Genomic DNA, 20,015 nt, shown 5'->3' with positions numbered 1-20,015 from the left:
GACTTCTTTTAGTAATCAGCTCGTAAAATTTTGATCTGGGCCACGGAACATTTTCAAATTAGAGATGCAGTCGCGACCATAAAAGGTTGGAAACCACTGGATGTGGGGTGTTTATAAAGTTCCGTGATGCGCACCGGCATAAGGCTGATTAACAAGCTTATCGGTAGGTCATGAACATGACTTAAGGATGTGCAATTATGCTCCCAGTATTTTCGAACTCATCATCCTCCACCAGCACCCCCGCTATAACTCTGATCGTGTGGGCATGTAGTAATATATGGAACGACCAATATTATTGACTGAATTCATTCAAATAATTTAACGACCAGATGCACATAGAAACCAGATGCATATAGCAAGCACCCCCTCCTTCAGAAGTTGCATCGATTACCCTATAGTGTGGGCTCAAAATCATTGTTTATTTGGGCGGGAGGGGACTGAAAACATGTGCTTCCGGTTCCGGTGTCTAACTTGACGTCGTCCGCTTACTCGCAGAAACTCCTAGTCTAAGCTAACCAATCACCGCGGTCGGACGCGCCCCGTAGGGGGCATCGTTTTTAAATCCGTCGCCGGCGAGATCGCAGTTCGATTCTCAGTGGTAGCACATTTCGCAGTGTCGGAGGTTTATCCGCGGTCCACCTCTACTATACGTCGCTGTTCTAACGACGTATATGCAAAATAGTCCGTGGAGAGACGGGTCTAGGGGCAATGAAACAAGATAATAAAAGCAAAGAAGCGTGTCTGAAATATCTAAGGTAAATGTCTAGCACTCGAGGTGGGATGGACGTTACATTGAGACACCATGCTTTAATAGCTTCACTGTAAAAAATAAAAACCTCGATTTACCGCGAAATGTTTGGAAGCACGGTAGCCAGACATTTCGTGGTAATCTAACATTACCGTTAGTCAATGTAAATTTGACTTACACTCGTCCGGTAATCTCACTTTACACGCCAGACTGTAATGTTACAGTCACCTCCGGTATATCTAATCTACATGTTCTCCTGTACATTTGCGATCGAGACTATCATTTTACCGCCTACCTACCTACATGCTGTCCCTGTAAATCAGGATTACATACCAGCTTGTAAATTCACGTACATCCATAACTATCGCAAAGCAACCCGATGCAAAAATATCGCAACATTTTCTTCACATCCCCAAAACGACATTGGAACAAACTGTATATTCATTCATGATATCACGATGAACTGGTTATCGATGGAAAAATATTGCTGCTGGAGGTCTCATTCTTCTTTAGAAGACATGCAGTAACACGAGTGGTCTCAAGAAAACGTGAATTAATTCCACCACCGGCCAAACTTGCAATTGTTTCTTTTTCTCGTTCTCATTCCTTCTGTGTAAGTAGTATCTTGCAGTTCCACTAAAAAGAATTCATGCGTAAGTCGCTATATAAAGCAAAGTTCCTAACCTGGACAGTGGACATGACATTATAAAGACTAAGACAAATGGGCTAACAAAAATATAACATGTTTTGAAGTACCGGTACTGGCACATTGTGTGATGACGGCTCCGCCTTTTACATGACATAGCAGAGATTCATGACTTTATCTCTGCATTGAAGCAAAAGGTTCCTAATTTAAGGTGGCTTGTGCGGCAAACAAATCCAGCAGTGGATGAAAACATATCTATGCTATGGCCCGAAAATGACATTACCAAGCCAACAGTTTCAACTCCTCCGCAGCGGAGTATGTGGTCACTATATAAGTCGACAAATATCCCAAAATAGAACAGAGAATCCGGCGAATGAAATATATCAATCATGAAATCTAAGTCATCGAGGGCTGGTGTGCAGAGTCAGATATTCACGGTAACAAATACTATGTAGTACTGTGTTACCTTTTAAGATGCGTATTCCATTCAGCATTCCTAGGAATCTTCAACGATCGCGTCCACTTTCTTCAAGCACAACAAGTTTCGCTCCACCCTTTGCTCAAATCTCACTAATGGCCACTGGCCAGACAACACTCGAACGATTTCGAAATAAATGGTATTCATCCGCTGACACATGACACCAATAATATTTACTGGCCACGTTATAATGTTTGATCTGGGTCGTTTTTTCCATACAGAAACATTTAGCATTGCACATAGTCCGTTTTTTCATCTAATTTCGTATAAATTGATATATATTCCATGTGTTGTTCACTACTTACTGTACTTACCTAGCCAGACGCTGCTTGTGATGTCACAGTTGTGCTTTGGTTGTTTACTACGAATCTCAGAAAAAGCAGTCACCTAATGTAACCTATTACAGGTCGCCTTGTCCGCCATTAACAAATGGTCAGCTGAGCATGCGGTGCTGATATTTCTAGTTTCCCCGAGCAATATTATACATCCTGAACTAATTTTCTAACTTATCAGCCTTATCCGTGACAACGAATGTAACCAGCGAGACTGGCCGTACACGTACAGCCATTGCCTTATAATATAATATGGCTACGGTATACCACATTAGCTACAATTGTCAGTTATTTCTTGTACCCTACTAAGCTTAAATTGATGCTAGGGCCAACAATTTCGGTATGACAGACCCCAGTCTCGCAAACGAGGTTCAATCAGGTCAAATCACCTCTAGAATGATATATCAGTAACATTCAGTTTTACGTATACATTGGCTGCAGCGATTTTGATGCTAATCAATTTGGCCAATAGCCCGGTAAACTGCAGTAACGAGTAACTGTCAGTAATTTTGCGAAGAAATTCTGGTAACTTACTTTACAGCTATATTAAGGTAATATTACATATCAAAATGTAAAATGACAAGCTACGCACAGTAATTGGCTGCGACCGGTAATTCGTGGTAAAATTCACAGAGATTTCCCAGTAAATCTACCAGATTTTTTACAGTGTTTGACATCATCCTATCTCCTGATTACATGGCGCTGTGTCTTGTGTATCGTATTCTACATGGTATGTCTGGGGGAAACATGCGCAATTATCGTTACCAGTTGACTGCTCTGGAATGTATGTATCGAAAATTATATTGCGTGTTGCTCACAAAACCTCATTTTCGACTCTGGATGGCCAATCATGGCGCCACAAACGCATTCCAGCACGACTAATAGTTTGACGTGGAATAACGCTTTCGCGAAGTTTTGAGCGTTACTAGTATCGGTTCACAATACGTTATATGTTGCAGTTAAAGGCGATTGTCTTGCGTACTGGTGTGGTTGTTTGTCTTGTGTAGTCAAACTAGCAGATAGCTGCTACGTGATGTTAAAAGTGCTGGGTAGTGGGTAGCAGGACCGTAACTGTCGGGGGGACTCGAAGAGGCCCAGAATTATTTCGTGAATTACCATAAATTGAAGTCTTTTTGGTAATTGATGCCACTTTATCCAAATTTTTTCGCCATGAATGCGCGATTTTATCTGATTATTTGGTACCCTTCCCCCACGAAAATACGTAGAATATATAGAAATGGACACGTCGGCGTCGGCCATTACTGTGCCACGACGCACCAAATCCATGCAACATGCAACTCCGAGAAGTGTGCCAGAACGATCAGCAGCGAGAAGACCTTGGCCGAGAATGGCCTTGTGGTGATCGAAAACTTCGATATATATATACATTATACATATATGTTTAATCGTCCATAGGCGGCTAAATGGCTGGCGCCTAATGTTCCTGTCCTGGCGATCTGAACCCCACAGGGCAAATGCCATCGCGCAGGGAAAATTATTTGTCATTAAAGCAATACCAATTTAAAATCGTGTGCGCCTTTTAGTTTGGGCGATTTCCATATCTTTTGACATAGCAGATATAGGAGGCCACGAAACAGCATAATGTATAATGAAGTCAATATACCAACGGGCCCGCCTAAAAATGTTTAATTCTTATTCAGGGGTCCTACTTTTTCCAACACACCTCATTCCGCTCTACCGATAAATCTGATTACGTGAGCAGAGAGGGGATGAAAAATTGATAACAAAATATGTGCAATTCCCGGTCATATTTACCGATTCAAACACGAACTATATAAATTTTTAGCGCTTCGCGCGTTTAGTCCAACTAAGGCAACGCACTGAACAGTATGCCCAATGTAGCTGATAAGTAGCGGGAAAAAAGCGTACAGGCACCGCGGGGCTCATGGCGTTATTTGGGGCTTCGCCACCAGAAGTTAGGTTTATCACCCTGTGGGGGCCCAAGATCAACGTTTTTTGGCGGAGCTGACGAAGTGCTGTTACGGTCCTGGTGGGGAATGAAGGGTCGAAATAAATCTGAAATGGGGAATGAAGACAAAAAGGTTGGGAACCACTGAGTTAGAACATATCAGTGGTAAGGTAACTATATATAATATGCGATAGATATCGTTTTTTTTCGGCATCGGCTTAATATTCCGATATCATAACGCTGTAAGGTAATGATATATTTATTGACCAGTTACTATAATTGCATCCTGATATTAAATATTGTTTGCTGTTACAATGCATTCATATATATCTTTATCAAACTATATCCTTCCTTTTCTACAGTTTCATATAAAAAAAACAGACCACGGAAACATGTGGTTGTTCCAACAGGATCTTGCTCTCCCACCTGTTAGCAAATAAGCATATGTAGGCTACTGCAATATGTTATGATTTCCTGATAGTTCTATCATAACAACAGCGCATTGCGAAATCAGGAACTGTGTTGGTGTGCGGACCATGTTTAGGTCCGGATGTCAAGTTAGCAACAAATGTGTCGCTTCGGTGGCTCGTTTCATTGTATTAACGTTTTCTGTCCGATGCTTTTATATTAAGGACGCTTAGTAGATCTTGTCACGGTTAGAAACTAAATCTCATGAAATACCCAATGCAAAGACAGTGAATTAGACTTACGCTGTGTTGTTGTCCAAGATGAATTTTTGTATTATTTGTAATATGAATTAACTTCGACATTATAAACCAGTAGTTCAAACATCTATAAACAACCCTGATAACTTCCTTCCTACGCGCGCTGAATGATATGGATGTGGTCGGTCATTGATTTGATATAGGCGTAAATAAACATAACCATTCTGTGAACCTGGTGTAACATCATTTTCCGACCTACACAGGTATAAATTCAGACGTGCATGTAGCAAAAATTGCAGTTTAGAGGTGGGTTCGAATAAGGCGCAAAGCATTGTTATTTGTAGGCACTATATATCTGCGCAAATTCTGTTCTGTTAAAACTTATTTTCTAGATTTAGAAACAATTCTGCTTTCTCTTACTGTATGACAATGAGATGCATGGATATCAGAGTTGGATCAATTGTAATTTGTAATTGTAATTGAATGTAATTAATTACATATTTCAATGTAATTGTAATGTAATTGTAATTGAAGCATTTTTATTTTGTGTAATTGTAATTGTAATTGTAATTTGACAAAAATTTTGCTCAATTACAATTTCAATTACATTAAATTGCTATTGAGACCTGACAAGCACATATAGAATAATTGACTTATAATGCATTCTCTTTAAATGTCGACAAGGAATTTGGTGGATCCATTCGTGGAAGCAGAATTGATATTCCCATAGCTGGCGATCCAAGCGTCGAAATTTGATATGTATGGTCCTAATCGAAAGCTAGTGTCGCACTGATTCCGCAATAAAAGTATATTTCCAGGCAATGGTACCATCCCAAAATAGTCGTGAAAGTCTGGGAATCGGCATTGTTCTGAACAATCGCTAGGCGTAATTGGTAATTGTTGTGGTCATGCTGCTGCAGCGCTCTCACTTTTCAGAACAGTCGGCCTTAAACGGCTATTTTGGAGCAGTTACATTGCCCTGACGAGATTTTATTTTGTATTTTCGGAATTAGTACATCAATAGCTTACGATAAAGAACAGATGCATCAAATTTGGACGCATGGATCGCCAGCTCTAGGACCACAAAGTTTGCTGCTTTTAGCCGGCTCTGCAGTACGTTTGTCGGTGCATTCATCCGTGACTCACATCTTGGGCATCTATCCGTGGGTTGGCAATCTACAATACGATTTCAGATCACGATGCTGCATCGTTATTTCGTCTGGCTAACTAACCAGACCACTGGATATTATATAACGTCTTATCTGACAAAGCACGGTTTTGTTTTCACTCCTCATCCTAATTCCTACGTCCCTCGATAAAAATAATATTATTTCTTTAATTATATACTATATACGCAAATCCAACACGTGCATATGTTATAATACTTTTTCAACGACATACTGCACCCTATCCTTAATCCTAACCCATAGGAAATTAGGTAAATAACATTTTACATTTCCAATTACGTGAGCCATAATTACCAAGCATACAAAACACGCTTATATTACGTCACAATGACATATCACATAGCATACTATGTACGCACATAAACGCATTTATTACCACACAATCTGAACTAGACTTGAATTGTTGTTAAATACGACGCTACGGTTGTCAAGGAGCACGGTTGAATTTATGATTATTCAATTACATGTTCAACAGCAGCAATTGTAATTGTAATTGTAATGTAATTGAAGCATGCAAGGAGTAATTGTAATTGTAATTGTAATTTGATATTTTTAGCATGAAGTAATTGTAATTATAATGTAATTGAAACATTCATGAAAGTAATTGTAATTGTAATTGTAATTGAACTGAAATAATGTAATTGATCCAACTCTGATGGATATGAGAGCAGACGCTATCCGATTGAAATGAAATTAAACCTCCAATTAAAAGTAGTCAAAATTCGGAACTGGTGCACTATACACCAACACTACCCGTTCATGGTAATCACCTTATTGACTCAATCTTTTCACACGTCAACCTTTTTCTTTTATTGCTCTCTCGAATTGATATTTCATTACTCAACAGATTTCTAGTTGCGAGGTTTCAGTTTTTTCCGTTTACGCCCATTACGTAAAATAATTCACTTGATACCTATTATAAACGATGCACTGCCATTCATTTATGCTTCGTTACATAGCTATCTTACCATGACTCACAGTTTTTTCCTTTAACGCCCATTACGTGAAACACGGAGTGCTTGGGACTCATCATAAACGATGCGCCAAAGGATTTGTTTTATACGCATGATACCTATCACCATTTTTCTTAACGATTTACCAAAATTATAACGTTACACTTCATTACTTCCCTATAACAAACTATGAAAATCCCGTATTTACATCTAAATCTTAAACACCCATTCTTACCTTCAGATTTAGTCATTCTCCGTTGTGTTCCGTATTACTCTTATCGCCATCTATTGACTTGTTCCGTTTCGTCTCCTCGTGTTCCTCATACGACTTAAGGTTCTACGTCGACGACACCTTATACAACCTACCCATAACACAATCACCAGAGCTATCAACCCGGTTACCATCATTATCACAGCAACCGGTTTCAGTGTAGGTATCAGTTTCGCACCTTCCATAATAACCCTATCGATCAAGTTTAATCCACTTACCTTATATCCACCTTCCATCATCACCAGTTCGTGCAGCCATCGAGTATAGTTGTGGTCAACGAAATCTGTGGTTGTCTTCCCCACGGTGGTTCTTGATATTCGGGAATACTCAGGAGCGGGTGTTCCCAAACTTCGGGTTTTCTGCCCGGGCTGCGGCGATGTGTTAGCCATCGTTGACTCAAAGGTAATATTCATTAGTTCGACACTCTTCGAGGACGAGTCGTCTTTGTCGTCTCCTGTTGAATACAAAACAGTTGTTTCGGTACTTACCTTGCGGTTGTGGTCTGGGTTTTGGTAGTCCGTTCCGATGTCGGTCCTGCCGTCTTCCGTGGAGTTCTGCAGAGCCTCGCAGTGGTGACCGGATGCACTCGCGTCGTTGTTGGTGTTTCACCAATGATTTTCTTCATTCCGTAGGTTTGGTTTCACGCGCGAAGAGTTTGCAACTGTTGCTTCCCATAAGTCGCATCAGTTGGTTTGACAGTTTTATACTCCCCCTTTTTGTTAGCCATCGATTTCGATCGTCTTCCTTGCACCAGCCTCGCTTTCATCCGCCATTGTTTTGTTAGGGGTGGCAGATGTTTCAGCGCTGTAGTGCTTGGATCATAGTCTTTCGCCGCTGGAGTTACCCACGTCGGACTGTAGTAAGCGATCATGTACACTTCTTGGGATGGGGGTTTACCTCTGACGTCCGTCTTGCTACTATCGAAAGCGACACGCCTTGTCTTGTAGTCTTTCATTTATTTTCTCATGAACAACAAAAATAGCCAATTTTCATTCGGCAAAACCTTGTTCAATAATACCAAAATAAGGTATTATATCTATTGCTTCCTTTAGTGCCTTCGCCTGACCCTCCCGCGTCGGGTTATAAGGGCCAGAAACGAAAGGCTTAGTCGATGGGTCCTTACGTCCGATGTCGCATTGGTATTTCATGGATTGGGGGGCGCTGAGTTGGCCCCGCAGGCTATCAAGTTCGGAAGCAAATGGATCATAAACGGCTGTCAAGACTCCTTCAGGAATGGCGATTTTTTCTAGGCCAGTCAAAAGTCAGGAGGTTTGTATGACAGTTTCGCCAGTGCTACCGATTGTGCACAGAGACTTTCGAGTTCCGTCTTCACGCTGGGACTGGTGTCTTGTTGTAAGGTTACATAGTAATTGGGCCAGTTATTGGCCCAATGCGAATCTCGTTATGAACGGGGTTTTGGTGTTGGTGGAGAGAAGGGCGAGGTTCTTCGTTGTCAGCGGGGATTCCCAACCTATTCAATCTGACCTCTGATCTCGGCGTGTGCCCACGCCTACCGTCACGCCGGCGGATTCAGTCGCCGCCGGGGGCCCGTTTCTGGGGAGACGTGCATCTTAAAATCCCCAGACTCCTTGCCGGTCATGACCGGACATGTGTCCGGTTAGCCGGTAACAGCTGCTTTGTTTGGGAAATTACTCATAACTGTGGCTGTCGTCATGCATCTATGGGCCGAATTGTTACAGTTATTCGGATAAGTGCATCCACGAGAGCTTTCAGGACCAGTTTTCTGGTGCAGGTCCTTATTTACGTCAGCCGGGATTCCGCGCTCGACGTCTTCATTAATGGTGCCAGCAGGGATTCCTGTCTCGACACGTCTTTGGTTAGTGCCAGCAGGGCGACCTGACCCGACACTCTCTCGCCTAGTGCCAGCAGAGCTACCTGACCCAACACTAGGGATTTCCCATATTTTTTTGACCTTTTGGGAAAGAAGGTAAGACAGTTGCCGTCGTAAGATCGGCGTATTTATGATTGGTGCCAGCAGGGATTCCTAACTCGACACATTTCGCGCCAGTGGTGATTACCATCTCGACACTTGCGCCAGCGGCAACGGCCTGCGGCGACACAGACAACGTGCCGGCTCGACGCTTATCTGGTTTGCAGCTTCCATCAACCCATCATCGGTTACAGTGTCGCGAAGACTGCTTCCGACTTTGGTTCCGTCCCGTTGATCACACGAGATCCCGTCATGAAGCGTTACTAAAGACCTTCGTTTGCATTAGGCGGAGATTCAAATTCAGTCGCTATGTTTGGTAATTGTTGTACATGATCAATCCATTTTAGACCTACAATATTGAGAGGTCTCCTTCCTCGATCGCAAATGGAGCCGATAGTCCGTCGAAATTGATTATTACTAAGGAGTCAACGTGGGAGGAGTCACCTATATCACGTAGTTTCATGTCTATAGGTTGTCGCTCCTCCCAGCTTGGCGGGTATTAGGTTTCTACGACGTTTTTCAATTTGAGGACGCTTCCCGTGTCGGCGCAGAAAACCCCAGTTGTGATCCTTCGACGATCTTTTCTTTTCATAGATTGGCGTTCGCAGATAGTAAGGAGGTAATCGATGTGTTCGTCTTCAGACTCTCCCCCGTCCACTGAAATTGCCAAGAAATGACGCTGAGCCCCAGAAGACCAGTTGGTGCCTCCATTTGATTATAGTGTAGCTTCATGGCGCTTGCCATACAAGTATTCCACACTTGGTTCGATTTACTTCACAGAGCTCAACCCCATCTCCTGGCTTTTCCACATTTTTCCACACCCCTTATACAACCCGGTTTTGTCGACGTTGATTGAAGCATTGGTTGTAGATTGATCGAACGAAGCAGTGACCTTGGAAGGTCCAGCGGCTCAAACTATTCATACAATAGACAAGCCCCTTGGCTTAACACAACCAACATACTCCAATAATTATCATGCAGGCAGCAATGAAGTATCTATGCCAAACTCGGTTAAGTTAGCACACGGAACATACGTCAATCACAACACGAGTCAAGATTTAACCTATTCATATTCATGCACGATTAATAACAGTTCAATACTCTAAGGTGTGTTTACACCATAAATGTGACGGTATTTCCTGCCGACAATATACATGCATATAATATACAAGAAATATGCCAATCGATGCCACAAAAAAACAATACCACACAGAGTTCAAGTTGACCAATTTGCCGACCACCTTGTTTATAAGAGTTCCCCAATCTTCCAGATGCAGATATCAAACCGCAATTAGTCCAGGAACCGACCCCTTGTTTGAGTCGTTACTACTTAGGGTCATCAAATAGCCTACTTGCGTGCTGTCGATTCGGAGATCGGGCATTCCAAGTCCAACAGAACGCGGGGTTTGTTGAGGGTTCGTTGTAACGATATTCCGAATGCAATACCTCTATGTTCTTGGCTCTTTCCATTTTAGCCCATCGGCTTTATGGAGCGATTCCAGCAAATTTAATCGAGCTTCTTCATTTATGTATACATTGCAATTTCGGTTAGCAGTCGCTCCCATTTCATCGCACTGCTTTATTTCTGTATACTTTGCAACTGCAGCAAGCAGCCGATCCAATCAATAGCATGTCAAGATTTTTCAGAGGGACATCGGAACATCACCCTTCAATCTCAAAAGACGTCAAACCCTTCCGCAATGCCTCCGTCAATGTCCGGTTTTCTGGATATAGTCTGCTACTGGATGCTTCGTTTGGGGCTCTGTTTCAGACTGGCGAATTTACATTGGCATAGAGTCACAAGTTCGCCGAAACTAGCGGACGCACCGATGTCGTCTTTATATGTAATAATTGGATACTACAACTGAGTGTACAATTCATGTGGACATCATACATGGCATAGATATGCATACATATATCGGTCATACTTCGGCTCACTGTAAAAGCTCGCATACATGAAAAAATGGTGGCGCCATTTTTGGTTGAGCAAACTGATGGTATAGCTAACACTTAACATGCATACGACACAGTCCCAGATAAGCACAAAATGATACCATCTCACTTATAATAGTCATATGTGAACCAATATCCTAATTGTAATCATGCTATATTCCTTAATTTCCAGTATTGGTGTGCTTAAGCTTTTTTATTCATTCGTATATATCGTGCTTCATAGGCAATAGACTAGGCTTATCGCGAATTTCGAACTCACATATGCTCCAATGCCTTACCCCAAGAGGTCTTTAAATACCCATGTTTCTATTGTCCTATGGTCCATTACACATCAAATTTTCAAACTTTTGTCCCGTTGGGGTGAAGGGTCCTGACACTAGTATAGGGGCGGGGTCAGTTATGACGCCTTATTAATACCTACAGTTGTAGTACTCGCTGTTAAATTACTGCAGTAACAACCAACTATTCTCATATTAAATGTTCATAACTTATACCTATATCTAAGACATGTTAGCGTCATCTTAAAGCAATATGATGGTAGATGTCAAAGATTAGGTAAATGCAGTACTTGAACAATATAAGAAAGATAGGCGTCACGTTGCAATAATACGTCATAGTAAACCCTCACATGAAAATACCCTTTTGCAGATTGATTTTTACCAATACAGTAAACTTTCATAGTTCGTACGCGTAATGATTGCAATGCGACAAAATGGCGTTCGTCAGGCGCATTCACTTCGTAAAGTGAATACGCGGACAAAGCGGGTTTTAGGCTAGTGTCATATTCCATCATCGACACATCAGTTTCGAAAAACGAATGTGTGGATAAGTTCAACCATGGGTTACTTTTCTAAGGTCTTTATATTAGCAGTACTGGCCTGAAGTATTCCTAATGTTATAGGCCTAGTAATTCCGGTTGTATAATATTTCTGTATTAATCCTAGTTAGTGACCAAGGTATCGATGTTTATTAATCACAATAGTAGCCCTAAACTTTTGGAATATTAATCGATCTTCTCCAAGGTCTAGCACCAAAGGTATCGAATTAGCAATTTGAAATCCGCTGCTATTGTTGTTTGCGATTTGCGATGTTTGCGATAGATAGCCGGCAACTATACTGGCGCTTCAGCGCTAGGTCGTAAAATCAACACAAGGCCCCGATATACATCACAACACAAAACGGACACAGTAGCCAACGAACTGGCTCGCTGCTCCGTGACCATTTACAGCGTCTCCACATGGGCATTGATGTCCTTATCAGAATGGTATTGAGTGTATTGACCTTGCCGAAATAGTAGCGCTTGTGACGTTCAGATATAGGTAAATATATTTTCATTTCGAGTCATACCCAGACAACTTTAGAAAATTTTCAGCTTTTCCGAATTTGGTGAGATTTAGAGCTACACAGCTTTTCCAAATTATGTTAAAATTAGAATTAGAGCTACGCAGCTTTTTCAAATTATGTTAAAATTAGAATTAGAGCTACGCAGCTTTTTCAAATTATGTTAAAATTAGAATTAGAGCTACGCAGCTTTTTCCAAATTAGATTAGAATTATATTACTGGCATTTCGCTCTAATTCCGTGAGATTAGACGACTAGAATTATTTAGTTGTCCAAGCCTGGTTCGAGTCGCCTGCTTGCAGTACCAATAATAAATCCAATTTGACTTTGTCCTTGTTATTACTTAATGCGACAAGTGGGTATATTTCTGAAGCTATTCTTGAGTTAGTGCGTTTCATCTTACGTCAGCGAGGTAAATTGTCCTCAAAAACACTAAACAAGAATGCTCTAAAATGCTGACAAAACCATGGAATATCTAGGTACAAAGGCACCCGCCTTATTGTCGGCATAAATATGCACAGCGAACGGCACATATTTATTGACGCACTGCGATACCACACATTTACAACGCCGCAACATACCCTACGGAAACTTTATCGCTGCTAGTGATTATTTTTCATCCTCACTAATTCTTGGTCCTAGTTCGGCCCATGTAAGCTTACACGAAATAATAGAGTGTTTTTCGGCAAATTCAAATCTTGACTGGAGTCAGGCTCACTTTCAACTAGACACTTTCATCGCGCCAAATCTGTCGCAGCCAATTACTACACGCGGCAGGATAGTTAGTACGACTGCCCTGGATCGCAGTTTCGTGGTGTTTTGAAATGATGAAAATATTATTAAAACTGATTGACTAAACGCGGCATAAGCACTCGTCATTTCCTGCTTTTATATCTCTAGACATTAGTATCTCTGGACTTTAATTAAACTATACTAACTGTCCTACTCAAATTTTCGCGTAAATGAATTACATACTTTTCGTATTGATTATTCGAGCGGGTTTCCGCAGACATGGATCAATACCATCAAGCATGATCCGTTTTGAATACTATCGATAAAATGTGTTAATATGGTGTAGCCTTCTTTGTTTCATCCATGGCAACTAGGACTATATACCGCGCATGTCTGAGAACAAACGGCAATATTTGCAAAGGATTTCATATGTCATCACCCATTCGAATTACAACAGAATATGACTGATATCCAGAGGTGGTTAGTCACGAAGTACTTCTACTTTTTGGAAGTACTCAAGTAGTTTTCCTCTACTTCTAGTACTTATTCAGGTAGATCTGATTTTCTCTACTTCTACTTCTAGTAGTTTTAGGTGGCTTATTGAAGAAGTACTTCTACTTGTACTTGAGTAGATTTTTCCGTCGCTACTCCTACTTCTACTTGAGTAGCTTTCTTGACTACTTTGACCACCTCTGCTGATATCATCCACAAGTCAGTTTTTCTTTTCTTTAGCAATTGTCATACAATTCGGACCCTCTCTGTCTTTCAGCGTTCCCTTTCTTTGAATTCAAATCGACTAGCACTTTTTATACAGTTGCACTGTGTTCCAGAATAGCTATAACCATAAACTCTTGTGACCTCAGAACAGTGTGGAGATCAAACCACTACCTTCGAGTCACGAGTCACCTTGAGACATTACACATTTCGACCCGAGCCCAGCCAAGTACCGTCAAGTCATCATTCAAGTCAAATTGAATTTTCGAAGTATGCATGATTGCATGATGATGCAAAGTCACTACACTTTGCCAACTGGGTGTAGGACAAATTAATTGGTCATTTATCTTGAATCAAATACTGAATAAACTTAAATTTACATACGCTCTGATCTTCGATGACGTAACCTCGGTGCAACAATGCCAGCCTCGTCCGTGCGTAGATGCGGTCTGTCTATAAGCTTCAATTCCTCCGCTTCGTGTTGGAGTCCGAATTGGACTGGATAGATGGTGATTCGAGGCTGCTTATATGCATTTCTGTTTCAAAAACAAACAAGGTCTTCCCTGCCAAGAGCTGGCTATAAGTTTCGGGCCCAGTTCGTGATGAGTTATTTTCTTTTTAATCTTTTTATGAATCACAGTTCGTGCTCCAGCCGCGGCCATTAACTAATTGTTTTCGGCTCTATCAGCTACCAAAATGGCACAGCTTCGTGTGCGAGTTAATCTCCCTCATCATTATAAATGACCCATTATAACGACTTCGTGCACGAGCAGAAATGACTAAGTGTCACGATTCGGCCTCGGCTCCTTATTTGGATAGAAACATCGGTCGCCCTTTTTGATTTTGTGCCAACCCAATACATTGCAGTACCTCGCTCGCTGCAATCACCTTTCCCCCACTCAGAGAAATACATTACCTTTGGGTTGTCAGTCCTTTTACAAGCTTACTCAGCAACCCACTCACAACAACGTCTAACAACAAGAATTCTTCAATTCGGGTTTTCATGCGAAGCCTAGCTTGAACTCCGGGATCCTAGTATTTTTAGGCGTCAGAGGCATACCCTGTACGACCTTAGCTTGGCTGGCCTATAATTGGTCGAAGCGACGACCTAGCGCATCACAAATAGCCCCCCTTTTTTATTAAAAGGGCGACTTTTGTTCATATATTTCTTTAGGTCGCCAGCGGGCGCTGTTGTTTCATTATGCGCACACGAAATTCATTCGAGGTTCTCCTAAACTGGATTATAGCATAGAGAGTACCGCACGAATAATTTGTATCTTCTTTGTACGGGCGAAACCAGAATACATATATTCTTGCGCGCTGTGTCAAATACATGCGACATCATATGCCAACGATTGTTAACACACGGCGTTGATCACCCGAATTTAGTGCGAGTTTAGAATCCCGGACTATTGTTGATTTTCCTGAGGTGAATTTATTGAAATTCAACGTCGAGTTAACTTTATGTTTTCTTTCACCGAATAGTTGCAAAATTGCGGAGTTTTAAAAGGGTCAAAATACAACTACAGGTCACATTACTTTGGTATAGATACAGTATCACGTCAGATATATCTTCGCTTGTATATTTATATCGGCCGCACGAGATACGTAGCTGGGTGTTTACCTTAGATGGATTGTTCTCGAGTTTCATGATCAAAAGGTGGTAGGCTCACGCGGGTTTTCACTACGCGGCCATCCATATGGTAATCATGTTGCATCACCAACCAGCAAGCCAGTGTCGAAAACGTCCGTTCAGCAAAACTACTTGAACTAATTCAGAACTCGCACCGCCGCGAATCTCGCGCCTCATCAGCACCTGACAGCACAACCCAACGCCAAGCACCGCATAATGCACTTCTGCACAGTATTAATTACAGAGCAAACGCTTACCATACTGACCAATCGATCCAGTGTACAAGGCAGACCGGAATTAACATCAATCATGTGGTGTATACGGGAGGGCACAGATTATATTGCGCGGATGATCAGGCTATTACTGTATCTCCCTTATAAAAATGAAATCATAATTCACATTTTCCTACGCGCTTTGTTAAACAACCTTGACAACGTACGCTCACAATAGCCAGCACACGGCGTTTTCACCTGCGTGAATGAAGATTCAAATCGAGTGCTAATCTAGAATCTCGTACAATTGTCGTTTTTTTCTCACGCGATTTTATCGAACTCATTTCTACAGCAATTCCAAAATTCATGTATTCCCGTATGTATTGAGACAAAACGCAACTCCAGGTCAGATTACCTCGGTAAATTAAAAGTCGCCCGAACGCCATCATGTGAACTTTGCTGTAACGATAGTTCGTCGCATCCCATTCAAGTTACCATATGGCCTCTATTATGAAATTTGATCCCTGATATCTTCCTGAATTTGCCTCGCCCGTTAAGCATTTAGACGTTAGTTTGAAATATGTGTTTGCCGTGAATTACTAACAGGCGAGTTCAAACTTTGCTTTAATCAAAATGGCCGACGACTTATTCCAACCGTCATTTTTGTTTGTTTCCGCCAAGTATTATTGGTACACGTATTCCAAATTAATACCCTCAAGTTCAGATTACTCTACACTACATTTACACCATTTTCTTTACACTTATACGTCAAATCTTATTGGTATTAAATGCACTTGTTCCATATGAGATCAAGTGTACTTCCATAAAATTCATGCTTCGTCATATTCAGACTTTTTACTCTTCTTTGTCTCATATTCTCTCGAATTACATTCAGTGTTCCCCGTGTAAAGTAGGTATTTACTGCATCTGAACCCAAAATTCAATCAAACCATATAGCAACTTCGGAGAGGTTTGGAGGTTCCAATTCTCGAAAAAATTTATAAAGGTTCCTGACTCCGGAAAATTCTGATAAACCAGAAACTTTGGGACAAATTTAGCGTCTTTTGCCATTAGATTATCATGACACTTTTGTCTGCACACACCTCGGATATGATTATGGTAAATTATTGCATTAGAAATATTACGTCTGATCTTTGCGTTCTTGTGCACCAACTAAGCATTTAAAAACGTTTTGAGTCATCACGACTTGGCGCCATCCACAAGTTTGCATTTTAATATGCTGACCGATGCGTTACAGTTAGTTCTTTTAGGCTATAGCCTATAGCCTATAGGTGAATCTAGACTTGCGATGTGATATAATTCGCTATACTTTGTCAGAGTCTAATGTAGGGTTACCATACGTCCTCTTTTAAGAGAATTTGTCCTATTTTTTGACTTTTTTGAAAGTGTCCTCGGAGGACGGCCTTTTGTCCTCTTTTTTTGTGATTTTGTCCTCTTTTTTGAAAATTTAGGTCAGATTTAGAGCAAATTGCGAGTGATCATCATCATTGGTTTATTAGCAATTTTATCAGTTCAATACACCACAAAAATGCGATACAATGAAAAGACAGGAAGATGTCGAAGCGACAAGGAGTAGTCTATGGAATCTGACACCCACCTTGGCCTAGGCGATGTAAAGAGGAGGCATGCACACTGAATGAAAGTAAAGAAGATAGTATAGAAGAAGAATGCGACAAGAAATAGGGCGGCATGTCATGGGAAGCGAGATCGATAGGTCAGTCGTGGTCCGGTAATTTAGAGGATGGACTGTATTTATTTAGTAGTAATTCCTTGTATTTCGACTTGAATGTGGACATGCTCGTCGACTGTCGGATGGCCGGCGGGATACTGTTCCACACATCAGGTCCGGCATATTTGATGGAGCGATGATCTTTTCGGTCGATCATATGATATTTGGACGACGTGGACGCGCGTGTGTTGTAGGCTACTTGTGCGCTTTTGATTCAGAGGTAAAGAAGTCATTGAAATATTCGGGGCAACGACCGCAGTGAAACTGATACATAAACTTGGCGATTTCTAGTTTCCGCATATCTTCTATGTTTAGGACGCCGAATCTCTTCAGCAGCGACTTATTAGATGGGCAGCCAGGCCCCTTTGGGGCCCTAGCTATGATTCGGATATGCCGTAAATTCACAGAAGTGACGCTCCGGCGGGTATTTCGGAGTAAAAAACGGTGATTTCAGCTCCGGGCGGAAAGATGACCTTTTTTTTAGTCATTCACCTAGCAATGCGGAAAGAAAAACGGTATTTTGAGTTCTGAGCGGAAAAGACGACCTTTTTTTAGTCAATTGATCACAAAGTGGGAAAAATTCACCGGTTTTGGAGAATTCTTCTCCGGTTTTGCTAGTTTCAAATTTCTGAAATAGTGTCCTCTTTTTACATTTCCAAAATATGGTAAGCCTAGTCTAATCACGATGAAGTTTCGGGCAACACTTGGCTTGCTGTTAATTTGCTTGACGCTTATCGACATGTCTTATGGATGGGGCAACAGGAGGAGGAGGTGGGTACGTGTGCGGGTTCGGAGAGTTGGAAGAATCGTGCGTAGAGCGGTTAGATTACAGTGGTTCCCAACCTTTTTTACCCGCGGACTCATCTCAAGCTCGCCAGTATACCCGCGGACTCAGGCTATATATTACTGAAAAATATATTTTTTTCTATCCAAGAGAGTGTAATACGGTATCAACAAAAAATTGAGCTAAAATTGAGTCAAGGAAGCTTTCTTAAATCTGTCTTTCCACATCTGTCGGCTTTGCAATTCAAGCAACTATTCAGTAATGCAGTCCACATCTCGAGTTCCACTTATATTAGACAACTATAGATTGTTTCTGTGATTAGCACATGTCCCTACGATTTGTAATTTTCCAAATAGTATGTAAGTGAACAAGTCGCCATAATCAATTACCAGCACTCAGCGTATATCGCGCCGGAAACCTGTGCAATGTGCCTACGTGCAGGACCGTAACAGCACGTCGTCAGCCCGCCTCAATAACAAAACGTTGGTCTTGGGCCACACAGGCCATAAACCTAACTTCTGGTGGGCTTTACCCCCACACCCCCCTTCCGAAACCTTTTTACCGCTACTTCTCAGCGAAATTTTTGTACCGTTCATTCAGTCGTTTTGTTTCAAATAGACCGCGCGAGGCGCGAAAATATTCCATAATTCACGATTGAATCGGTCAACATGATCGGGGATTGCATCTATATATATCTAGCTGTAATTTTTTTATGCTATCTCTGCTCATGCATTCAGATTTATCGGTCGAACTGAGTGAGACGTTTCGGAATATGATGTAATGATATAATTTTTCTAGAAAGTTGCATAAATTTTCAAAAAACACTCTATAATTTATGTTAATTCACGAATAGTTTTGGCCCCCCTTCGAGGTCCCCCCTCAATTATGGAGGTTTGGTGTGCGGCAGTTACGGTCCCGCATACGTGTGTATAAAGAGCTGTTCCAGGGGTTTATACCTGGCATATTTTGTATGTGAATTGTTTATAGTGAACACGCAGCATTAAATTCCGAGTCCATTCGTACTACATTCAAGTCAATCCGACCAAAAATGTAGAGTTTATGACCGTGATAGAATTGCTTATGACAATTTTAGCAATAGGCTACCTCGAACATAAATGTAGGGCATTTTGAAAAATTTCAGTGGGCGACAATAGGGGTTTTATACCTGGCGTGATTGGTATCAAACCAGGATGATGCGACAGATGTGCAAAGCATACCCGTTTTGCCTGTGATACTTGCAACCAACTGGTTTGCCCAAGACACAGAAAATCTCAGGCGAACCAATAATGCTTGGAATGCTGATCAATTTGTAGTGGTGCTGTTTCGTTGTTCTTGCGTTTGAAATATACGTGGCCAAACATCGCTTATTGAGGTATCTCTAATATTGCTTTCAAAACTACATTCACTGCAGTATAATTTATTAACTTGCAGCAATTTCGTATGCCCCTTATCAACAAGAGGTAACGGCACAATAAGAAGCATATAGAAAGAGATTCAAACAAAATCCAAATTGGCAAAATATGACGTAACAATGCAATGATAAAAAGGAACGGTAGCTGGCCAAAGTCAGCTGTACCAGTACTCCGGTAGTCATAATAAAGGGATAATAGAGAATCAAATTATACAATACTCAGAAGACGTTACACAGACAATTAGCGGAATATATTAATGGAATATTGAAAGATTGTATACAAACTCTTTATCCTTTTTATGGTGCCGTTAATTCTTGATAAGG

General features: G+C 41.3%; 2 long non-coding RNA genes across 2 annotated transcripts in view; both read right to left on the bottom strand.

Moving 5' to 3' along the window:
* The window catches only part of LOC145432992 (uncharacterized), a 365,973-nt gene that overhangs the window by 335,503 nt on the left and 10,455 nt on the right, over positions 1 to 20,015 (bottom strand). The gene's annotated exons all lie outside the window — the stretch shown is intronic.
* On the bottom strand, positions 1,137 to 2,600 carry LOC145432967 (uncharacterized). The gene is made up of 2 exons (XR_013913019.1): positions 1,861 to 2,600; positions 1,137 to 1,384 (listed from the first exon to the last, which is right to left on the bottom strand). It is a non-coding gene; the product is annotated as an uncharacterized LOC145432967 (long non-coding RNA).

The sequence above is a fragment of the Botryllus schlosseri genome, chromosome 2 (genome assembly GCF_051294905.1).
Source record: "Botryllus schlosseri isolate E-star chromosome 2, Bs_hap1, whole genome shotgun sequence".
Classification (NCBI taxonomy): Eukaryota; Metazoa; Chordata; class Ascidiacea; order Stolidobranchia; family Styelidae; genus Botryllus; species Botryllus schlosseri.
The sequence above is the reverse complement of the archived record's forward strand: the minus strand, read 5'-3'. Positions and strand labels throughout refer to the sequence as shown.